Here is a 17,749-nt window from a genome sequence, read left to right as displayed (position 1 = left end):
TAACGTCCACGTTATTTCACAGCCATTTTACACTGTACTTAAGTAACTTATAAACCACCAATATGTCTAACCCTCACTTAGTGAAGGTTAGGTGCAAAGTTACTTAGTGTGAGGGCACCCTGGCACTAGCCAAGGTGGCCCCACATTGTTCAGGGCAATTTCCCCGGACTTTGTGAGTGTGGGGACACCATTACACGCGTGCACCACATATAGGTCAATACCTTTATATAAGGCTTCACAATGGTAACTCCGAACAACGCCATGTAACATGTCTAGGATCTTGGAATCGTCCCCCCAGTACCATTTTGGTATTGGGGGGACGATTCCATGGATCCACACGGCTCCAGCATAGAGCCCGGGTCTGCCAAACTAGCTCTTGGGGTTTTCTCTGCAGCTACTGCTGCTGCCAACCCTCAGACAGGTTTCTACCCCACTGGGGCCGGGGCAGCCCAGTCCCAGGAAGGCAGAACAAAGGATTTCCTCTGAGAGAAGGTGTTACACTCTCTCCCTTTGGAAATAGGTGTTAAGGGCCTGAGAGGAGTAGCCTCTCCTGGCCTCTGGAAATGCTTTGAAGGGTACAGATGGTGCCCTTCTTGCATAAGCCAGTCTACACCGGTTCAGGGATCCCCCCAGCCCTGCTCTGGCGCTAAACTGGATAAAAGAAAGGGGAGTGGTTTAATAAAACTCTCAAAGGTATGATACCATATATGGTGACCACTGCCCTGACAAGCACCTCCCCGGCGAGGTGCCCAGAGCTCCTCCAGTGTGTCTCAGACCTCTGCCATTTTGAATGCAGAGGTGTGAGGGCACAATGGAGACCTGTGAGTGGCCAGTGCCAGCAGGTGACGTCAGAGGCCCCTCCTGATAGGTATTTACCTCTCTCTGTAGCCAATCCTCCTCTGAGGGCTATTTAGGGTCTCTCCTGTGGGGTCCTTATCAGATAACGAATGCAAGAGCTCACCAGAGTTCGTCTGCACTTCTCTCTTCGAATTCTGCCAAGGATCGACAGCTTACTGCTCAAGGACGCCTGAAAAATCGCAACAAAGTAGCAAGAAGACTACCAGCAACATTGTAGCGCCTCATCCTGCCGGCTTTCTCGACTGTTTCCTGGTGGTGCATGCTCTGAGGGCTGTCTGCCTTCACCCTGCACTGGAAGCCAAGAAGAAATCTCCTGTGGGTCGACTGAATCTTCCCCCTGCCAACGCAGGCACCAAACTTCTGTATCACTGTAGGAGGCTGGACTGGCTTGTAGTGAGCACCAAGGGGTACTTACACCTTGCACCAGGCCCAGGTATCCCTTATTAGTGTAGTGGGGTGTCTAGCAGCTTAGGCTGATAGAAAAGGTAGCTTAGCAGAGCAGCTTAGGCTGAACTAGGAGACGAGTGAAGCTCCTACAGTACCACTAGTGGCATATGCACAATAACATAAGAAAACACAATACACAGATATACTAAAAATAAAGGTACTTTATTTTTATGACAATGTGCCAAAGTATCTCAGTGAGTACCCTCAGTATGAGGATAGCAAATATACACAAGATATATGTACACAATACCAAAATATGCAGTAATAGCAATAGAAAACAGTGCAAACAATGTATAGTCACAATAGAATGCAATAGGGGCACATAGGGATAGGGGCAACACAAACCATATACTCTAGAAGTGGAATGTGAACCACGAATGGACCCCAAACCTATGTGACCTCGTAGAGGGTCGCTGGGACTGTAAGGAAACAGTGAGGGTTAGAAAAATAGCCCACCCCAAGACCCTGAAAAGTGGGTGCAAAGTGCACCTAAGTTCCCCAAAGAGCACATAAGATGTGATAGGGGAATTCTGCCAGAAACAACAACACCAGCAATGCAACAACGATGGATTTCCAGACGAGAGTACCTGTGGAACAAGGAGACCAAGTCCAAAAGTCACAAACAAGTCGGGAGTGGGCAGATGCCCAGGAAATGCCAGCTGTGGGTTCAAAGAAGCTGCCACCAGATGGTAGAAGCTGAGGATTCTGCAAGAACGACAAGGGCTAGAAACTTTCCCTTTGGAAGATGGATGTCCCACGTCGTGGAGAGTCGTGCAGAAGTGCTTTACCGCAGAAAGACTGCAAACAAGCCTTGCAAGCTGCAAAGCTCGCTGTTAGGGTTTATTGGATGCTGCTGTGGCCCAGGAGGGACCAGGATGTCACCAATTGCGTGAGGGGACAGAGGGGGCATCCAGCAAGACAAGGAGCCCTCTCAGAAGCAAGCAGCACCCGCAGAAGTGCCAGAAAAGGCACTACGAAGTGGAGTGAATTGGTGCTCACCCAAAGTTGCACAAGAGAGTCCCACACCGCTGGAGGACAACTCAGGAGGTCGTGCAATGCAGGTTAGAGTGCCAGGGACCCAGGCTTGGTTGTGCACGAAGGAAATCCTCGGTGAGTGCACAGGAGCCTGAGTAGCTACAAAACACGCGGTTCCAAGCAATGTAGTCTAGCGTGGGGAGGCAAGGACTTACCTCCACCAAACATGGACTGAAGAGTCACTGGACTGTGGGAGTCACTTGGACAGAGTTGCTGAGTTCAAGGGACCTCGCTCGTCGTGCTGAGAGGAGACCCAGAGGACCGGTGATGCAGTTCTTTGGTGCCTGCAGTTGCAGGGGGAAGATTCCGTCGACCCACGGGAGATTTCTTCGGAACTTCTAGTGCAGAGAGGAGGCAGACTACCCCCACAGCATGCACCACCAGGAAAACAGTCGATAAGGCGGCAGGATCAGCGTTACAAGGTCGCAGTAGTCGTCTTTGCTACTTTGTTGCAGTTTTGCAGGCTTCCAGCGCGGTCAGCAGTCGATTCCTTGGCAGAAGGTGAAGAGAGAGATGCAGAGGAACTCTGATGAGCTCTTGCATTCGTTATCTAAGGAATTCCCCAAAGCAGAGACCCTAAATAGCCAGAAAAGAGGGTTTGGCTACTTAGGAGAGAGGATACGCTAGCAACACCTGAAGGAGCCTATCAGAAGGAGTCTCTGATGTCACCTGCTGGCACTGGCCACTCAGAGCAGTCCAGTGTGCCAGCAGCACCTCTGTTTCCAAGATGGCAGAGGTCTGGAGCACACTGGAGGATCTCTGGGCACCTCCCAGGGGAGGTGCAGGTCAGGGGAGTGGTCACTCCCCTTTCCTTTGTCCAGTTTCACGCCAGAGCAGGGCTGAGGGATCCCTGAACCGGTGCAGGCTGGCTTATGCAGAGATGGGCACCATCTGTGCCTATCAAAGCATTTCCAGAGGCTCGGGGAGGCTACTCCTCCCCAGCCCTGACACCTTTTTCCAAAGGGAGAGGGTGTAACACCCTCTCTCTGAGGAAGTCCTTTGTTCTGCCATCCTGGGCCAAGCCTGGCTGGACCTCAGGAGGGCAGAAACCTGTCTGAGGGGTTGGCAGCAGCAGCAGCTGCAGTGAAACCCCGGGAAAGGTACTTTGGCAGTACCCGGGTCTGAGCTAAAGACTCGGGGGATCATGGAATTGTCTCCCCAATGCCAGAATGGCATTGGGGTGACAATTCCATGATCCTAGACATGTTACATGGCCATGTTCGGAGTTACCATTGTGACGCTATACATATGTCGTGACATATGTATAGTGCACGCGTGTAATGGTGTCCCCGCACTCACAAAGTTCGGGGAATTTGCCCTGAACAATGTGGGAGCACCTTGGCTAGTGCCAGGGTGCCCACACACTAAGTAACTTAGCACCCAACCTTTACCAGGTAAAGGTTAGACATATAGGTGACTTATAAGTTACTTAAGTGCAGTGGTAAATGGCTGTGAAATAATGTGGACATTATTTCACTCAGGCTGCACTGGCAGGCCTGTGTAAGAATTGTCAGATCTCCCTATGGGTGGCACAAGAAATGCTGCAGCCCATAGGGATCTCCTGGAACCCCAATACCCTGGGTACCTTAGTACCATATACTAGGGAATTATAAGGGTGTTCCAGTATGCCAATGTAAATTGGTGAAATTGTTCACTAGCCTGTTAGTGACAATTTGGAAAGAAATGATATAGCATAACCACTGAGGTTCTGAATAGCAGAGCCTCAGTGTGACAGTTAGTCATAACACAGGTAACACATACAGGGCACACTTATGAGCACTGGGGCCCTGGCTGGCAGGGTCCCAGTGACACATACAACTAAAACAACATATATACAGTGAAATATGGGGGTAACATGCCAGGCAAGATGGTACTTTCCTACACAACCCCCCCCCCAAACGAAGGACAATAAGACTAGCCATGACCTGATGAGTCTTCATTGTCTAAGTGGAAATATCTGGAAAGTCCATCTGCATTGCAGTGGGTACTCCCAGGTCTATGTTCCACTGTATAGTCCATTCCCTGTAGGGATATGGACCACCTCAACAATTTAGGGTTTTCACCTTTCATTTGTTTTAGCCAAAGTAGAGGTTTGTGGTCTGTCTGAACAATGAAGTGAGTGTCAAACAGGTATGGCCTCAACTTCTTCAGTGCCCAGACCACAGCAAAGGCCTCCCTCTCTATGGCAGACCAATGATTTTCTCTAGGGGTCAACCTCCTGCTGATAAAAGCAACAGGTTGATCCTGGCCCCCAGAATTAAGTTGTGATAAGACTGCCCCTACCCCTAATTCAGATGCATCAGTTTGGACAATGAATTTTTTGGAGTAACAGGGGCTTTTCAGGACAGGTGCAGAGCACATGGCCTGCTTCAGGTCCTCAAAAGCTTTCTGACAGTTTGCTGTCCATAATACCTTCTTAGGCATTTTTTTAGATGTGAGGTCATTAAGAGGGGCTGCAATGGAGCCATAGTTCTTTATGAACCTCCTGTAGTACCCAGTGAGGCCTAAAAAGGCTCTCACCTGAGTCTGAGTTGTAGGGGGAACCCAATCTATAATAGTTTGGATTTTCCCCTGAAGTGGTGCAATCTGTTCTCCACCTACCAGGTGTCCCAGATAAACCACCTTTCCCTGCCCTATCTGGCACTTTGAAGCGTTGATAGTGAGGCCTGCCTTTTGCAGGGCCTCCAAAACTTTCCATAGGTGGACCAGGTGATCATTCCAGCTGGAGCTAAAGACAGCTATATCATCTAGATATGCAGCACTAAAAGCTTCCAACCCTTGCAGGACTGTATTCACCAACCTTTGAAAAGTGGCAGGTGCATTTTTCAATCCAAAAGGCATTACTGTGAATTGGTAATGGCCTCCAATGGTTGAAAATGCAGTTTTTGCTTTTGCATCTTCTGATATCTTGATCTGCCAATACCCTGCAGTCAAATCAAAAGTGCTTAGATACTTGGCAGATGCCAGTGTATCTATTAGCTCATCTGCCCTGGGTATAGGGTGAGCATCAGTTTTGGTTACCTGGTTGAGATTTCTATAGTCTACACAAAACCACATTTCCTTCTTTCCATCCTTGGAATGAGGTTTTGGTACAAGTACCGCAGGAGAGGCCCATGGACTTTCAGAGTGCTCAACCACTCCCAGTTCAAGCATTTTCTGTACTTCTTGCTTTATGCAGTCCCTGACATGGTCAGGCTGCCTATAGATCTTACTTTTGACAGGCAAGCTGTCTCCAGTATCTATAGTGTGCTCACACCAAGAAGTGGTGCCTGGCACAGTAGAGAAGAGTTTCGAAAACTGAACCAGGAGATTTATGCAGTGGTCTTTCTGCTCAGCAGTAAGACAATCTGCCAAAACTACACCTTCCACTAGGGCATCTTGTTCTGTGGAAGAGAAGAGATCAGGGAGAGGGTCACTCTCTTCTTCCTGTCCCTCATCTGTTGCCATGAGCAGGGTGAGATCAGCCCTGTCATAGTAGGGTTTCAGGCGATTGACATGGAGCACCATAAGGGGACTCCTGGCAGTGCCTAAGTCAACTAAGTAGGTGACTTCACCCTTCTTTTCAACAATTATGTGGGGTCCACTCCATTTGTCTTGGAGTGCTCTTGATGCCACAGGCTCCAAGACCCACACTTTCTGCCCTGGTTGGTACTGAACCAAAACAGCCTTCAGGTCAAGCCATTGCTTTTGGAGCTCTTGGCTGGCCTGAAGGTTTTTACTGGCCTTTTTCATGTACTCAGCCATCCTAGATCTGAGGCCAAGTACATAGTCCACTATGTCTTGCTTTGGACCTTTTAAAGGTTGTTCCCAACCCTCCTTAACAAGTGTTAGAGGACCTCTCACAGGGTGTCCAAATGGGAGTTCAAAGGGGCTGAAGCCCACTCCTTTTTGGGGTACCTCCCTGTAAACAAAAAGGAGGCAAGGTAACAGGATGTCCCATCTCCTGCGGAGTTTTTCAGGGAGTCCCATTATCAAACCTTTGAGAGTTTTGTTAAATCTCTCCACCAGTCCATTTGTTTGTGAATGATAGGGTGTGGTGAACTTGTAAGTCACACCACACTCCTTCCACATGGCCTTTAAGTAAGCAGACATGAAATTGCTTCCCCTGTCTGATACCACCTCTTTTGGGAAGCCCACCCTGGAAAATATTCCCAGGAGGGCCTTTGCCACTGCAGGAGCTGTAGTGGTCCTTAGAGGAATTGCTTCTGGATATCTGGTGGCATGGTCCACAACCACCAAGATAAACCTATTGCCTGAAGCAGTAGGAGGGTCAAGGGGGCCAACTATGTCAACCCCTACCCTTTCAAAGGGAACCCCAACCACAAGCAGTGGGATAAGGGGTGCCTTTGGGGTGCCACCTGTCTTGCCACTGGCTTGCCAGGTTTCACAGGACTTTCAAAATTCCTTTGTGTCCTCTGACATTCTAGGCCAATGAAACAAGGGGACAAGCTTGTCCCAAGTTTTCATTTGCCCCAAATGTCCAGCTAAGGGAATGTCGTGGGCTAGAGTTTGGAGGAACTTTCTATACTCCTGAGGAATCAAAAATCTCCTGGCAGCTCCAGGTTTTGGATCCCTTGCTTCAGTGTACAAGAGGTTGTCCTCCCAGTAAACTCTGTGAGAGTCACAGACATCCCCATTTGCTTGTTTGACAGCTTGCTGCCTTAGACAATCTAGTGAGGGACAGGTATGCTGTGCCACACTCAGCTCCTCCCTGGCAGGCCCCCCTTCACCCAAAAGCTCAGCAGTGTCTGCTTCCAGCTCCTCTGGTGTAGGTTCTGCACAGGGTGGAAATTCTTCTTCCTCAGAAGTTGAATCCACTGTAGAGGGAGGGATAGTAGGTAGTGATTTACATTTACTAACCCTAGCTTTAGGGAGCACTTGGTCCATTCTTCCAGGATCCAAGTCACCCTGTCCTTTTTGCTTTTTGGCCTGAGCCCCGGTCAAAGCAAAAATATGCCCTGGAATGCCCAGCATTGCTGCATGAGCCTCCAACTCCACTTCTGCCCAAGCTGATGTCTCTAAATAATTTCCTAATAGACAGTCTACAGGTAAATCTGAGGCAACCACAACTTTCTTTGGACCAGTAACCCCCCCCCATTTGAGATTCACAACAGCCATGGGGTGACTAAGAGTGTTGTTATGAGCATCGGTTACTTGGTACTGGTGACCAAGTAGGTGTTGTTCAGGATGGACCAGTTTCTCTATTACCATTGTAACACTGGCACCTGTGTCCCTGTAGGCCTGAACCTCAACACCATTTATTAGGGGTAGTTGCTTGTACTTATCCATGTTAAGGGGACAAGCAACCAAGGTGGCTAAATCAATAGCCCCCTCAGAGACTAACACAGCCTCTGTGGTCTCCCTAATTAGACCAACCCCAACTAAGTTACCAAAAGTGAGCCCAGCTACTCCCTTGGATTGGCTATTAGTAGGTTTGCTCCCACCACCACTGCTATTACTAGGGGCACTAGGTGTAGCAGCAGGGGTTGTAGTGGTAGGAGGCTTGGTGCTTTTCTTTGGACAACTGGGATCTGTTGTCCAATGGCCTTTTATTTTACATAAATAGCACCATGGTTTATTTTCTTTGTTTTGATTTGAAGAGGATTTGGGCCCACCACCCCCACCAGAGTGTTTTTGTGGGCCTGATAAAGACTCATTTTTAGATTTGTCCCCACCCTTGTCAGAAGACTTACCATCCTTCTTCTTGCCATCTTAGTCACCCACTGTATGAACTTTTCTGTTCACCCTTGTTCTGACCCATTTGTCTGCCTTCTTTCCCAATTCTTGGGGAGAGGTCAGATCAGAGTCTACCAGATACTGGTGTAACAAATCAGACACACAATTATTAAGAATATGCTATCTCAGGATTAAGTTATACAGGCTTTCATAGTCAGAAACTTTACTGCCATGTAACCACCCCTCCAAGGCCTTCACTGAATGGTCAACAAAGTCTACCCAGTCTTGTGAAGACTCCTTTTTGGTTTCTCTGAACTTCATCCTGTACTGTTCAGTGGTTAAGCCATAACCATCTAGGAGTGCATTCTTAAGAACTGCAAAATTATTGGCATCACTTTCTTTTACAGCAAGGAGCCTATCCATACCCTTTCCACTGAAAGATAGCCATAGGATAGCAGCCCACTGCCTTTGAGGGACCTCCTGTACAACACAGGCCCTCTCAAGTGCAGCAAACCACTTGTTAATGTCATCCCCCTCCTTGTAAGGGGGAACTATCTTGTGCAGATTCCTAGAATCATGTTCTTTTACAGGATGACTATTTGGAATACTGCTGCTGCCACCATGGGGTTCACACCCCAATTTCTGTCTTTCTCTTTCTATTTCCAAGGACTGCCTATCTAAGTCCAGCTGTTGCTTCTTGACCTTCAGCCTGGATTGTTCCACTCTCAATCTATTGAGCTCCCTTTCTAACACTCTGTCATCAGGGTGGGTGGGTGGGGCATGTCTTGAAACAGAAGTATGGTGAGAATGAACAGAAGGAGACCTGACCCTGACAGACGGCACTCTAACATTCTGGCCTACAGAAGTAACTCTTCTACTGTGATGAGAAACAACACTATTACTGTGATGTGAATTCAGATCAATACCAGTTATGCTAGGTGGCCTGCTAAGGGGCAGGTTGGAAAGATTCCCTCCCAAATCTTTTGCTAGGGGTGCCCCAGAATCAGAGTGGGAACCATCAGCTAATTTCTCACCAGAAGTGCCACCTAAGGTCTTATCTTGTTCAATGAGCATATTAACCAACAGTTGTCTTGAGGGATTCTTCCCTACCCCTAAACCTCTATCAACACAGAGACTCCTTGCTTCCTTCCAGCTAAGGTTGTCAGAAGCTATGCTGGCCAGATCAAGAGTTTGGCCTGTACCAGACATGATAGAAAAGGTTTAAGGGACAGAAAAAGAAAGAACAAAGTTTCAGAACTTTTTAAAGAACAGAAAAAAAAACGTTTTAAACTTTTTAAGAACTTTTTGAAAGTTTAGAGGTACTTTTCAGCACTTAGTAAAAGAAGTGATAGAAGAAAGCAAAACTTTTTGGTTAGGTGTACATACACTGAACTTGTTTTGTATATTTTTCTATTATAAAAAGTACAATGACAAAAGTGGTAAGTACTTGCAAAGTACTTATCCCACCGCTGCACAACCAATGTAGGAGGCTGGACTGGCTTGTAGTGAGTACCAAGGGGTACTTACACCTTGCACCAGGCCCAGGAATCATTATTAGTGTAGAGGGGTGTCTAGCAGCTTAGGCTGATAGAAAAGGTAGCTTAGCAGAGCAGCTTAGACTGAACTAGGAGACAAGTGAAGCTCCTACAGTACCACTAGTGTCATATGCACAATATCATAAGAAAACACCATACACAGATATACTAAAAATAAAGGTACTTTATTTTTATGACAATATGCCAAAGTATCTCAGTGAGTACCCTCAGTATGAGGATAGCAAATATACACAAGATATATGTACACAATACCAAAATATGCAGTAATAGCAATAGAAAACAGTGCAAACAATGTATAGTCACAATAGAATGCAATGGGGGCACATAGGGATAGGGGCAACACAAACCATATACTCTAGAAGTGGAATGCGAACCACGAATGGACCCCAAACCTATGTGACCTCGTAGAGGGTCGCTGGGACTGTAAGGAAACAGAGGGTTAGAAAAATAGCCCACCCCAAGACCCTGAAAAGTGGGTGCAAAGTGCACCTAAGTTCCCCAAAGAGCACAGAAGTCGTGATAGGGGAATTCTGCAGGAAAGACCAACACCAGCAATGCAACAACGATGGATTTCCAGACGAGAGTACCTGTGGAACAAGGGGACCAAGTCCAAAAGTCACGATCAAGTCGGGAGTGGGTAGATGCCCAGGAAATGCCAGCTGTGGGTGCAAAGAAGCTGCCACGAGATGGTAGAAGCTGAGGATTCTGCAAGAACGACAAGGGCTAGAAACTTCTCCTTTGGAGGATGGATGTCCCACGTCATGAAGAGTCATGCAGAAGTGTTTTCCCGCAGAAAGACCGCAAACAAGGCGTGCTAGCTGCAAAGCTTGCGGTTAGGGTTTTTGGATGCTGCTGTGGCCCAGGAGGAACCAGGATGTCACCAATTGCGTGAGGGGACAGAGGGGGCGTCCAGCAAGACAAGGAGCCCTCTCATAAGCAAGCAGCACCCACAGAAGTGCAAGAACAGGCACTACGAAGTGGAGTGAATCGGTGCTCACCCGAAGTTGCACAAGAGAGTCCCACGCCGCCGGAGGACAACTCAGGAGGTCGTGCAATGCAGGTTAGAGTGCCGGGGACCCAGGCTTGGCTGTGCACAAAGGAAATCCTCGGTGAGTGCACAGGAGCCGGAGTAGCTGCAAAACATGCGGTTCCCAGCAATGTAGTCTAGCGTGGGGAGGCAAGGACTTACCTCCACTAAACTTGGACTGAAGAGTCACTGGACTGTGGGAGTCACTTGGACAGAGATGCTGAGTTCAAGGGACCTCGCTCGTCGTGCTGAGAGGAAACCCAGAGGACCGGTGATGCAGTTCTTTGGTGCCTGCGGTTGCAGGGGGAAGATTCCGTCGACCCACAGGAGATTTCTTCGGAGCTTCTAGTGCAGAGAGGAGGCAGACTACCCCCACAGCATGCACCACCAGGAAAACAGTTGAGAAGGCGGCAGGATCAGCGTTACAAGGTCGCAGTAGTCGTCTTTGCTACTTTGTTGCAGTTTTGCAGGCTTCCAGCGCGGTCAGCAGTCGATTCCTTGGCAGAAGGTGAAGAGAGAGATGCAGAGGAACTCTGATGAGCTCTTGCATTCGTTATCTAAGGAATTCCCCAAAGCAGAGACCCTAAATAGCCAGAAAAGAGGGTTTGGCTACTTAGGAGAGAGGATAGGCTAGCAACACCTGAAGGAGCCTATCAGAAGGAGTCTCTGACGTCACCTGCTGGCACTGGCCACTCAGAGCAGTCCAGTGTGCCAGCAGCACCTCTGTTTCCAAGATGGCAGAGGTCTGGAGCACACTGGAGGAGCTCTGGGCACCTCCCAGGGGAGGTACAGGTCAGGGGAGTGGTCACTCCCCTTTCCTTTGTCCAGTTTCGCGCCAGAGCAGGGCTGAGGGATCCCTGAACCAGTGCAGACTACCTTATGCAGAGATGGGCACCATCTGTGCCCATCAAAGCATTTCCAGAGGCTGGGGGAGGCTACTCCTCCCCAGCCCTGACACCTTTTTCCAAAGGGAGAGGGTGTAACACCCTCTCTCTGAGGAAGTCCTTTGTTCTGCCATCCTGGGCCAAGCCTGGCTGGACCCTAGGAGGGCAGAAACCTGTCTGAGGGGTTGGCAGCAGCAGCAGCTGCAGTGAAACCCCGGGAAAGGTACTTTGGCAGTACCCGGGTCTGAGCTAAAGACTTGGGGGATCATGGAATTGTCTCCCCAATGCCAGAATGGCATGATCCTAGACATGTTACATGGCCATGTTTCGAGTTACCATTGTGACGCTATACATATGTCGTGACATATGTATAGAGCACGCATGTAATGGTGTCCCCGCACTCACAAACTCCGGGGAATTTGCCCAGAACAATGTGGGAGCACCTTGGCTAGTGCCAGGGTGCCCACACACTAAGTGACCAGGTAAAGGTTAGACATATAGGTGACTTATAATTTACTTAAGTGCAGTGGTAAATGGCTGTGAAATAACGTGGACGTTATTTCACTCAGGCTGCACTGACAGGCCTGTGTAAGAATTGTCAGATCTCCCTATGGGTGGCACAAGATATGCTGCAGCCCATAGGGATCTCCTGGAACCCCAATACCCTGGGTACCTTAGTACCATATACTAGGGAATTATAAGGGCGTTCCAGTATGCCAATGTAAATTGGTGAAATTGGTCACTAGCCTGTTAGTGACAATTTGGAAAGAAACGAGAGAGCATAACCACTGAGGTTCTGAATAGCAGAGCCTCAATGAGACAGTTAGTCATAACACAGGTAACACATACAGGGCACACTTATGAGCACTGGGGCCCTGGCTGGCAGGGTCCCAGTGACACATACAACTAAAACAACATATATACAGTGAAATATGGGGGCAACATGCCAGGCAAGATGGTACTTTCCTACAATCACCGGTCCTCTGGGTCCCCTCTCATCTTGACGAGTGTGGTCCCTGGAACACACGAGCTTGGTCCAGTGGCACTTCTATCCAAATTTGGTGGAGGTAAGTCCTTGCCTCCCTACGCCAGACAGTAATCCTGTGTACTGCGTGAACTGCAGCTGCTAAGGCTTCTGTGTACTTTTGCAAGACTTCCTTCGTGCACAGCATAGCCCAGGTCACCAGCACTCCGTCCTGCATTGCCCAACTCGCTGAGTTGGACTCTGACTTTGTGGGACCCTCTTTTGTTGTGCTGAGACCGTCGTGCTCAGATCTGCTGAACACCTCTTCAGGTGCTTCTGTTGGTGCTGCCTGCTTCTGCATGGGCTCTCTGTATTGCTGAGCACCCCCTCTGTCTCCTCCTCCAAAGGGTGACCTCCTGAGCCCTGGCAGCACCCAAAACCTTCAACCACAACTCTTGCAGCTAGCAAGGCTTGTTTGCGGTCTTTCTGCGTGAAAACAACTCTGCATCCTCCAGCACGCAGTGGGACATCTTCTAACCAAAGGAGAAGTTCATGGTGCCCTCTGTTGTTGCAGAATCTTTGGCTTCTTCCACCCGGAGGAAGCCCTTTTGCACCTTCATCCGGGGTTTAGTGGGCTTCTGCCCTCCCCTGGACACTTGCATGACTCTTGGACTTGGTCCCCTTCCTTTGCAGGTCCTCAGCTCCAGGAATCCGTCTTCAGTGCTTTGCAGTCAGTTGTTGCCTTTGCAGAATCCCCTATCTTGACTTTACTGACTTTCTGGGGTAGTATGGTAACTTTACTCCTACTTTTCAGGGTCTTGGGGTGGGGTATCTTGGACACCCTTGGAGTTTTCTTACATTCCCAGTGACCCTCTACACACTACACTAGGCCTGGAGTCCATTTGTGGTTCGCATTCCACTTTTGGAGTATATGGTTTGTGTTGCCCCCTAGGCCTATTGTCTTCTATTGCATTCTATTGTGTTCTACAGTGTTTGCACTACTTTTCTAACTGTTTACTTACCTGATTTTGGTTTGTGTGTATATTTTGTGTATATTACTTACCTCCTAAGGGAGCATATCCTCTGAGATACTTCTGGCATATTGTCACTAAAATACAGTACCTTTATTTTTAGTAACTCTGAGCATTGTGCTTCCTATGATATAGTGCTATATGATATAAGTGGTATAGTAGGAGCTTTGCATGTCTCCATGTTAAGTCTAAGCTGCCCTGCTATAGCTACCTCTATCAGCCTAAGCTGCTAGAAAACTACTAATCTAATCTACTCATAAGGGATAACTGGACCTGACACAAGGTGTAAGTACCATCAGGTACCCACTATAAGCCAGGCCAGCATCCTGCAAGGTATGCCCTGGAATGCTCCAACTCCACTTCAGCCCAAGCTGATGTCTCCAAATCATTGCCTGGTAAGCAGTCTACAGGTAAATCAGTGGCTACCACAACTTTCTTTGGACCAGTAACCACCCTAGTTGAGATTCACAACAGTCATGGGGTGGCTAAGAGTGTTGTTATGAGCATCAGTCACTTAGTACTGCTGACCAAGTAGGTGTTGATCAGGGTGAACCAGTTTCTCAATCACCATAGTGACACTGGACTCCTGTATCCCAGTAGGCCTCAACCTCAACACCATTTATTAGGGGAAGTTGCTTGTACTTTCCTGTATTAAGGGGACAAGCAACGAAGGTGGTAAAGTCAATACCACCATCAGAGACTAAAATAGCCTCTGTGGTCTTGCTAACAAGACCAACCCCAACTACATTACCAATGGTGACCCCAGCTACACCCTTAGATTGGCTATTTGTAGTAGACTTCCCACCACCACTGCTATTACTAAGGGCACTAGAGGATGCAGTTGGGGTTGTGGTAGTGGGAGCCTTGGTGTTTTTCTTTGGGCAGGTGGAATCACTTGCCCAATTACCTTTACTTTTACATAAATAACACCATGGCTTCTTTTGATTGTTGGAAGAGGATTTGGACCCACCACTCCCAGAAGATTTTTGTGGGCCTGATGAAGACTCAGAATGCTTTTTATCTTTGTCTCCATCCTTGTCAGAAGACTTACCATCCTTCTTCTTGCCTTCCTTGTGACCACCTGTATGAACTTTCCTGTTCACTCTTGTTCTGACCCATTTGTCTGCCTTCTTTCTCAATTCTTGGGGAGAGGTCAGATCTGAGTCTACCAAGTACTGATGCAACAAGTCAGACACACAATTATTCAAAATATGCTCTCTCTGGATTAGATTTTACAGACTTTCATAGTCAGTCACCTTACTGCCATGAAACCATCCCTCCAAGGCCTTCACTGAACTGTCTACAACGTCTGTCCAGTCTTGAGAGGACTCTTTTCTGGTATCGCTAAACTTTATCCTGTATTGTTCAGTGGTTAAGCCAAATTCATCTAAGAGTGCATCCTTCAAAAGTTTGTAGTTGTTGGCATCACTTTCTCTGACAGTAAGGAGCCTATCCCTACCCTTACCAGTGAAAGATAGCCACAAGATAGCAGCCCACTGCCTTTGAGGGACCAACTGTACCATACAGGCCCTCTCAAGTGCTGCAAACCACTTGTTAATGTCATCCCCCTCCTTGTAAGGGGTAACTATCTTATGCAGGTTCCTAGAATCTTGTTCTCCTACAGGATTACTATCAAGGACACTGCTGCTGCCACCATGGGGAACTAACCCCAACCTCTGCCTTTCCCTCTCTACATCTAGGGATTCCGTGTCTAAGGCCAACTGCTGCTGTCTCAGCTTCATTCTGGCCTCTTCCAACCTCAGCTTTCTAGTGCCATGGTGCCCTCACACTTAGTAACTTTGCACCTAACCTTCACCAAGTGAGGGTTAGACATATAGGTGACTTATAAGTTACTTAAGTGCAGCACAAAATGGCTGTGAAATAACGTGGACATTATTTCACTCAGGCTGCAGTGGCAGTCCTTTTAAAGATTTGTCTGGGCTCCCTATGGGTGGCAAAAGAAATATTGCAGCCCATTGGGATCTCCTGGAACCCCAATGCCCTGGGTACCTAGGTGCCATATACTAGGGACTTATAAGGGGGGTCCAGTATGCCAATTGAAATTGGTAAATGAAGTCACTGGCCTACAGTGACAAATTTAAAAGAAGAGAAAGCATAAGCACTGAAGTTGCGGTTAGCAGAGCTTCAGTGACACAGATAGGCACCATACAGACATGCACTTTAGGCCACAAACTGTGAGCATTGGAGTCCTGGCTAGCAGGATCCCAGTGAGACAGGCAAAACATACTGACATATAGGTTTTTATCTATGAGCACTGTGGTCCTGGCTAGCAGGATCCCAGTGACACAGTAAAAACACACTGACACACACTCACAAACAGGCCAAAGGTCGGGGTAACCATGCTAGAAAGAGGCTACTTTGTCATAAAGAGGAGGATGAGGAAAATGTAGAGGAGGAGATGATCTGATGCTGGTGTTGGAGTAGGTGCTAGAGTCTCAGGAGTCCATTATTGGTCCAAAGCGTAAAACACCAAAGCCTACACCAGGTCCAGCCAGCATTGCACCTCCAACTTTCCCTCTGATAATTGCCCATTCCCAGCAGTCAGCCAACCATCCACAGCATTCACCTACCCCAAAACAACCATCGCATTCTCGTAAGCCTCACATCCAAGCTAGATGTGTTGGTTCTCCTACACGCGCCTCCCAGGACAGTGCCTTCCAGGCCTTCTATCAAGCATCTAAAGGACCTGACACCCCTGGAGAGAAGCAGATATCCCCTAGGCACCAATCTCCTCCCCACAGCCTCCTAAATGCCAACCCCTCCCATTGCTGGAAAACCTGACTGTCATAACAGAGTCTTTTCCACTCGGGTGTACTGGCAGATGGTATTGGTGGTCAGAGGGAGGATGTGGTTTTCCAACAGGAGGCTGATGAGAGGCATCAGGATATTGGTGCTACTCTGTCTGACATATCAGACTCCCTGTAGAAATACGTAAAATCTCTCAGTTGATTGACAGACAGACCCATGTCTTGGACAGGTTTGAGAATATGTATATATTTTTTATTCTTTTTATTGTTTTTGATTCAAACAAGAAACAACAAGCCATACAGGGTTTGCAATGTTGGGTACACCAATGCATAGTGGGTTTGTTCGTAGGCATTTATCACTTATTGCACATTACCACTGGACATGTCCTCTGGACCAACATGGCACTTTTACAGCCTCTCCTGTTGAGCTCTTCTCCCAACCTCAGTCCCCTCCCTCACATGATCTCCTGTAGTTCCACCCCAAGTCTACCCACTCGCACCGTTGCCCAGGCTCCACAAATCATCTCCCATTTCCTAGGACAGCCCCTGCCTTTGAAAAGCACCTCAGTCCTCTGGCACCAGTCCAAGTCACGTTGCCAATCTGATACTAGTGGGATGGCTGTACCACCCCATGCTCTTGCGATATTGCGTTTAGCTACCCCAGAAGCCAGTCTTAACCAAATTTCTGTGTATCTGGTCCTGTAATGATTTCCTGATATTCCAAGGATTGGCCACTTAGGGTCCAAAGGTACACCCAGCAATGTGGCTCAAGAAATTTCATTGATTACACTAGTCTAGTAGTCCCACATCCAGGGGCAGCCCCAGAGTGTGTGTATGAATATGCCTTCTTCATTGCAGCCCCTCAGGCACTGCGAGTTCTCAGCCCTACCAACTTCGTGTAGCAATGTGCAGGAGTAGTATGCTCTAAGCAGGTTTTTCAGCTGGACATCCGGAATCTGGCCCTAATGGCTATGTCTCTGGAGCTGCCAGGGGCCTCCCCACCCCACTCATCTTCATCTAGGTGCCCCAGATTTGTCTCCCATGCCTCCCTCAACTTGCTGAATTGGTCTGTGGAATTGTTGATCAGTTTTCTGTAAATCAGTGATATTCCTTTTTTGGAAAGTGGTTCAACTAGCACCCTATCTTCCAGTGGTGAAGCGTCTGGTAGTTGGTCCCCTTCCCTGAGAGAGGGTGCCCCAATTGCAGGTACTGGTAATATTCAGTATCTGCCATTGCGTATTCCTCTCTGAGTGTATCAAACTGATGTAAGCCTGTCCCCTCCACACATCTCCCAAGCGCTCTATGTTTATCATCTCCCATTTCTGAAAGGCCTAAAGGCCTCTCAAGTCCGCCAGGGCATCACTTTCACAGCGGGGAAGGTCCATGAGCATCCCAGCCCACCCCAAATAGTTAGTGGCTTCTTTTCACGCCCGGATCACAACCCTAGAGTGGTGCGACAGAGTTCGTTCACATCTGGTGTCATGCAGTAGAGCTTCGGGCCCT

This window comes from Pleurodeles waltl, chromosome 3_1, assembly GCF_031143425.1.
Source record: "Pleurodeles waltl isolate 20211129_DDA chromosome 3_1, aPleWal1.hap1.20221129, whole genome shotgun sequence".
Taxonomy (NCBI): Eukaryota; Metazoa; Chordata; class Amphibia; order Caudata; family Salamandridae; genus Pleurodeles; species Pleurodeles waltl.
Note: the sequence above shows the minus strand (reverse complement) of the source record.